Below are 7,618 nucleotides of genomic sequence, written 5' to 3'. Positions count from 1 at the left end.
CCAGAGGGGGAGGGGACACACCCAGAACGGGACGCCAGTCCGTCACAAGGCACCCCAAGCAGGACTTGAACCCCAGACCCACCGGAGAGCAGGACCGTGGTCCAACCCACTGCACCACCGCACCCCCTCTACCCAGCAACTAATGTCAATCCAATGCCATAAATGAAACAGCTGATTTAGTACTTTTTATTAATTAGTTTAGCTGACATTTTTCTCCAACATGGATATTAAGTCACTTAGTGCATTTTACCCATCTATACAGCAGGTTAGTTTTTACTGGAGCAGTTGAACTGTACTGCAGCAGGAGGTGAGATCTGAACTTGTGTTAAGTCCTCATAGAAATAAACTCAAAACGTGTCTAATACATGCAGAGATCTTTCAGGGAGCAGGACTGAGGACAGACTCAAGGAGCATATAAAACCTGTACTTTTATGCACTGAATGTACAAAAACAGTGACTGGTGAGGGATGGAAAAACTTGACTGGGTCTGGGAAGAGTCTCTCTGGTAGGAATGTTCTCTGGATTCATTCATTCAGGGTTGTACACCTACCTACTGCTGGAAAATATTTAAATAAATGGTGATAACAACATTGTCCCTCCTCCTTCTGTCTTACCATGGCCACAAGTATGTATGTTACTATCATACTGTATAAATAGCTTTAATAACACAAATACCTTCAGCACTAGTGTAAACAAAGCTTTAATCTCATGACCAAAGGAAGATCATCTAGAGTCAAATAAATGTTTCTAATGCTATACTGCACCTTATCAAATACCTGTCGGGATTTTTACATGACACATTTTTGCCCGGGAACCTTTTTTTCATAATAAATAATGTTAATTAGGTCCTGTCAAAATGGGAATTTGCCTAAGTGATTTCACAAAATGAATTAACCCTGTTAAGTGAAGAACGGGTTTATGTTAAACAGGAATTAAACAACATAATGCATAGCTGTATCAGTGATTAGTAAAGTCTCCAGTGCTTGTTTTGTCCAGGTAGCCTCAGAGTGAGATCAGTCAGCATACCCATAGCATGTTTCTGACACACGTGGAGCTGTGCCAAAGGATGAGAAATCAAATAAGCCTCCAGTAAACTTCAGCACACACACACTGCCATTTCTGCAGTTAGTCATAAAAAGGCCTGCCACCTGCATCCAGAGAATTCTTTTCTCGTAAGGTCACTCTGCAGAGCTTCTCCAGATTCAACCTGCTCAAAAGAGGTCTGCCACCTCTGCCCAATAGAGATGATTTACTGTATTTATAACAACCCAGGGAGAACTGATGAAAAATAAAGACAGTAGCTTCCATTTGAAAACACATGATATGATAAATATTTTACATTTTTGCAGTGGGCTGCTATGCTTGTTTTATAAAGTGGATTGTTTTTCCATTATAAATACCTTCAAATCAAAGACAGTAATCACAAGACATTTGAAGCAGAATTCGAAAAGTAAACATGTACAGTAATTATGACTATGAAAGCATGAATAAACTAGCATGCTTCTTAAAACAGCACATCTGTTGGTGCACCCAATACCTCACACCGAATGCTAAGGCACATCAACAGTCGAGCACAGATCAGTGTTCCTTTTCTTTTTTTTGAAGTGGTCTGGCTGAGCTCTTTCAGAAAATAGGATTGTTGGCCTACTTTCTGTGACGTGGGGTCACTGTGAGGCACCTGGAGTGGAGGTGCTCTTAGGGCTTGAAGGGAAAATCCTGTTTGGAGTTCACGGTTGAACAGGCATCACTGCGTCACAGCCCCCCCCCCCCCCCCCCCCCCCCCCGGCAAACATCCCATGACCAACACATTTGTCTTTGTGTGACACGTTAGTCCTGCATGAGCGGGCTGATTTAATTATGGTGCTGCACGCCTTGGCCTTGCAGTGCTTTATGTAACAGCATGTTTTCATGTGAAAACTCGTGACTCAAGTTGGGAGCAATGGGCATCGCGCAGCACCCATTTGGATGACCTCAGTTCCTGCCTCATGTATAATGTGAGCAAATGAGGCTAAAATTCTTTGGTGTGTTTGGTGGTGCCCTGTGAATTTTGTCAGTTTGTACTAACTGAATTTTCCATCAAAAATTCATGAGGCTTTTTAAACGGTCCTGGCTTCCAGTCAGACCAAATCTAACTGCTTCCTGCTGAAAGCATCATTTTCCTCGATGCACATCCAGGTGGGCTGCACATTCCCCTGCTGTCACCCAATAATGCTGACAGATAGGATGCCAGAACCGTGTAGGAGGGCGGACTGCAGTTTGTAATCCCTAATTGCACATTGACATTGTCCCTGAAAATTGCACATAAATCCCTCCAGTGAATAAAACCATTTGTACAGAAAATGTGATTGAATACAAAACATGTAGAGCCAGTCACAATGACTTAAAGTTTCAACTTAGCAAATAATTACTGTACTGCAGAGTCCACTGATCTGTGGGTCATTTTTCTGGGTCATAGGCTCCAGCAGGGTCACTGTGGTACTCCACATTTTCCTACTTTCTGTATGTTGGACTGTTTGCATAAAACACTTTAAGAGGCTCATCAGTCTGGCAAGGGCTTTTAGTGACGGTATTGTTTTGGGATAAGGCTGAGCTCCACAAAACCCATTTCTGCTTTTGCACTCAGGCTGAATTGGCCCACAGTAGAGTTTGGTGAGACAGCAGCCATCATTTTGAAGACAAATTGCCCAGTTTGATAGGACTTCAAAGTCTCGGTGCCTAGTTCAAGGATTTGTTGGAAAAATCATCTTATTACTCATATTTTTAGATTGAAAAAGCCTTTAGGATGAAATTCACAGCCTTGCCAGTCTGAAGATATTTTCCTTATTAGCTGGGTATGAAAAGGAAAATGTGCTGAAAAGAAAGGACTAAAAACTCTAAAATAAGATGACGAGATCATCATCCTACCAACCGACAAATGACAAATGACTGTGGTCATGGACAAGGCCAATTATATTGAGAAGGCTGAACAATTGCTCAGCAATACAAGTATGTACCAGCCAATCGATAACGGACCCAACTTCCAAACTGATGAATAAAATCAACACCACACTAAAAAGGCTCCAGGTTGTGCAGGAGATAACCCAACAAGAATGCTGGAGAATGAAAGCTGACGACTTGAACATTGCAAAATTTTAAGGATTACTGAAGGTACACAAAGAAGAAGCCTGCTAAGACCAATAGTCTCATTGCCTGGAACACCAACATACAATCTCGCAAAAGATTTATGGAGACAACTCAAACTGCTTATCGCTGGGTCAGAATACTCCATTAACAATGTTCAACAATTTTTGGACAAATTGAAAAATATAAGAATGGAAGACGAAGTCATGGTGTCCTTTGATGTCGCAGCACTCTTCACATCCATCGACCTGGATTTAGTCGAAGAAATATTAAAGGAGCTTCTAGAACAAAACGGACAAATTCAAAGCTTACAATCTAAGAGTGTTTCTAAACTAGTCAGCTTATGTTTCAAAACATATTTCAAATTCAATGGGCAAATCTATGTACATTTGAAAGGAACTCCAATGGGCTCACCCATATCAGGATTCATCGCCGAAGCAGTCATGCAGAAACTGGAGAACATTGCCATACCGCAAATCAAGCTGAAACTGTGGGTACACTATGTCAACGATATATTTGTGATTTTGAAACAATCCAAAATAGAAAAGGCCTACAGCACTATCAAAACACCTTCAGCTATATCAAGTTTACAATGGAGATTGAAAACAACAGTGAATTGATCTTTTTGGATATACTGGTCAACGAACAACCACAGGAATCCTCGAAACATCAGTCTATCGGAAACAGACACACATAGACCAAATCCTCAACTTCAACAGCAATCATTCCAACTGTCACAAGAAGAGCTGTGTACGAACTTTATTTAGAAGGGCACAAACACACTGCAGCACAACAGCCCTCAAAGCAAAGGAAGAAAACTACCTCTTCAGGATGTCTGCACACAATGCAATACCCAAGAAATCTCAGATGCTGTCTAATCCACCAAAACGAGCAAACAAGTGCAAACAAGCAACCAAACCAAAAGGATCATTCTACATTAAGAACATATCAGAAATAACAGCCAGGTTGCTCCAACTATACGGCTTCACAATACCTCACAAGCCAACAGCCACTTTACAAAGAATTACTTCAAGACAGCTGGTAGTGTAGTGGTTAGAGCTACTGCCTTTGGACCTGAAGGTTGTAGGTTTGATTCCCCCCTCTGGCTGTAGTACCCTTGAGCAAGGTATTTACCCTAAAATTACCCAGTGGTATAAATGGGTAAATGATTGTAAGCCTGTAATAATTGTGTAACCTTAACATTGTAAGTTGCTTTGGAGAAAAGTGTCAGCTAAATAAGTAAATGAAAGACCAAAGACTACATTGGCCAAACAGGGTGGAAATTATCAACATGACTTTAACACAAATTGGCCACAGAAAGATACATTTCAATCTCTATGATCTCTGTGTACCAGAAATGCCATACTTTCAACCAAGATAATCCAGAAATCCTGTCCCAAGCAGATACAAAGCAATTGAAAGAGTTCCTTGAGGCCAGGTACTCATCAATAAATAAGCATGTTCATCTGAACCCCATCTATGAGCAGGTGGTATGGGTGTTCTATTGTGGTAGGGGTTGGTCTGGGTGGCAATATCTAAGTTCTTATGCTGGCCTTTTGTGCAGATCAATTCCTTCATTCTTGCCCTACTTTTCTACAACATTTCTGCACTGCTTCTTCTTTTGCTTAACCACCTTCTTTTTTCTCTGTTGCTTCCAAACTACAGGGTAGCCACTGAAAAATGCATCCATGTAGAGCAAAGGAGAATGACATGGGTACTCAACATGCTAATGTAATGCACGGAGAAAAACTGCACTTTGAAGTCATTGTCATCTGTGTGCATCATCACACAAGAGTGGTACAAAAGAGGAAAAGTGAAAACATGTTGTAGCATTAAATGGATGTTATATTACAGGAAAAACATAGTCCCCTAGGAGAGAGCCTGAAAAAAAAGAAAGCCTGTAACCTCTGATTTAATTGTAAAATATACTATTGTTAGCATGAAAGGACATAGGCCAGCCTAGTTAAATGGTAAGCAGTAGGGCCTGGTTCACATCCTTGTTCAATTACAGGCTCTGGCTAGAATACCACAAGGTACTGTATTTCTTTTGGTTAGCCTGCAAATTTGGACATCTTCAACCTGACCTTAGGAATCCAGTCATTTTGAAGTTTGTCAACATCTTGGAGAAGCCTGCAGAGCCTCCATCTGTCTATTATTATTCAACCCAGAGTTTGTGGTTTCAAAACAGTCAGTGCTGAAGAAATCTGCCAGCACACAAAGGCTTATAACCACTGTTTTCACATACAGATGTTCTCATTCTCCATTGCAAGATATTACAGTAAAAAATTACCTTTAATGTTACACCAAATAGGAAGTCTTTTATTAATTTTTTCATTCAGTTGTTACCGACCACTGATTATCAAATCTTACTATTGTATTTATGGCACAACAATCAAGGATTTTCAATGATTCGGAATATCAGTCTGAAACCCAGAAATTTTTCTGCCTGACCAAAATGGCAAGTTTTTTTTTTTATCTCAAAATAAATAAAAACAACAGAGTCCACATATAATAATCACATTTCAAGTTAATACCCCGAAGTCAAAATGTGTAATTATGGTGACTGAAAAAAATGTTGTTTTGCAGTGCCATGATAAACCAAGAAGGAAATAAATCTGAAATAATTTCTGTAGGTATGTTGAATCATATTGAGGACATTCACTATTCTGAGTTTTTGCCAATTCAGATGTTCCTACTGCATGTTACACTCCAATATTTTCTTTTAGTTTCATAATGATTTTACAAGGCAGAAGACAGCACAGTAGTAAACAACAACTGCAAGTATTTGTTCTGTACTTTTGATTAATCTAAACATGCAGTTTACACATACTGTCAAGGTGTTGCTGATCCTGAAAAAAATCAAACCCTAACATGTTCTGGGCCTCTTTTTCTAGCAGATGTCATAGTGGAGCAATACTGCCATCTGATGGAACATTCCTATTGTTTGTATGTTGAGTACAAGGGAAATAGGACCTTCTGTCAGCACTTTAATATGGTATAAACAAAATCATGATGTACAAATACATCACAATGAGCTTTGGTCTGGATGAAAAATAAAGGCAGTATGAGAAGTTTCTCTGCAATATTAAACATAATTGTCCCTTATATGTATTATATTGTTTCCTTGCTATGCTCACATGATCTTCTGTATAATGTGTATCTCAGATGCCTACAGAACTCATTAGACAGGCATGTTTAGAAATGTATTCTCCCTATTATTCTCATAATCTTTTCCCACCATAAAAAAGGCAATTCTTTCCTGAAAAACCCTTTGTGATCAGACAAAATCACCATTAGATTCAATGGTTAAAAAATTCTGAGCACCAAACTGAACAGTTGACACTAAAATATCACCGATCCCCACTAAAATGGATGCAATTGCTTCAGTAATTGACATTAGTTATCATAACACAATATAACAAGGCAGTTTCCCTTCATCCATTACTGTGTAATACAACATAGCAGACTACCTGCACTCATTCAGCTGTTTTGTAGATACTACATACCACAGTTAAACAGAAATTAACCATAAAAGAAATGTAATACAAAATGTTTACATATCAATTCAAACTTCAATGTGGAGAAAACAAGACAGGATGGTGAAGACAAAAGAAATCATTGAAAACTATGCAAATTAATTCACACTCACCAAAACTGACAACTGCATAATCTAAACAAGGGTCATCATTACCAAGATTATAATGGATGAAACAAGCAAAAAAAAGCGAATGGATGTTTACAACAATGCAGCATGAGCAGAACTGTTAAGACCACATGGTGGCACTGGTCAGGGTGGCATAGAGGTGCAGACAGTAGTGTTGGTGTGACACCATGTGCAGGGTCTCAAAGTGTCTGGCCTGTTTTATTGGACCTGGGTTCAAACTGCACTCAGTGGAGTTTGCATGTTCTTCCTGTGTTTTCTCTGTGGGTTTCCTTAGTGTGTTTAAGGTTCGGATAGATTTTATTCCACTATCCAAAGACAAGTGCTTAAGTTTGTGACTGTGAATTACCTGCAGCGTGTACCTACACATCTATTACATTACTCTGGTGTAAGGATGGGTGACTGACTGTAGGCAATTTACCATAGGGTATCCAGAACTGTAAATCACCTTGGATGAATGTGTCAGCTGACTGGTACCAGTAAGTGGGGTCTCTTCCAGAGTACCAAAAAAAAAAACTATTTACTAATTTGATTATATCAGATTTTAAACGGACTATCAGAAAGTATAAGCAAAATTCATCAACAATGCCCTTTTCAAATGCCAAAGGGATTTTCTGCAAGACAATGTGACTATAACTGAAAGTAGAAAAATTAGAAAATACAATACTAAAGCCATGAAGCTGAATGCACTGTGCATCTGTTTCACCCAATATGTGAGCAGGGATTCTTTCTCCTTCAAAATTTCTCTAATGACCTTTCCATCCCTAACAGGGATGCTTCATTCCACTCTGACACCATTGTGGCAGAGGAGAGTGGACCATGTAGAGGAAAAAAGCA

Source organism: Scleropages formosus, chromosome 24 (genome assembly GCF_900964775.1).
Source record: "Scleropages formosus chromosome 24, fSclFor1.1, whole genome shotgun sequence".
NCBI lineage: Eukaryota > Metazoa > Chordata > Actinopteri > Osteoglossiformes > Osteoglossidae > Scleropages > Scleropages formosus.
The sequence above is the reverse complement of the archived record's forward strand: the minus strand, read 5'-3'. Positions refer to the sequence as shown.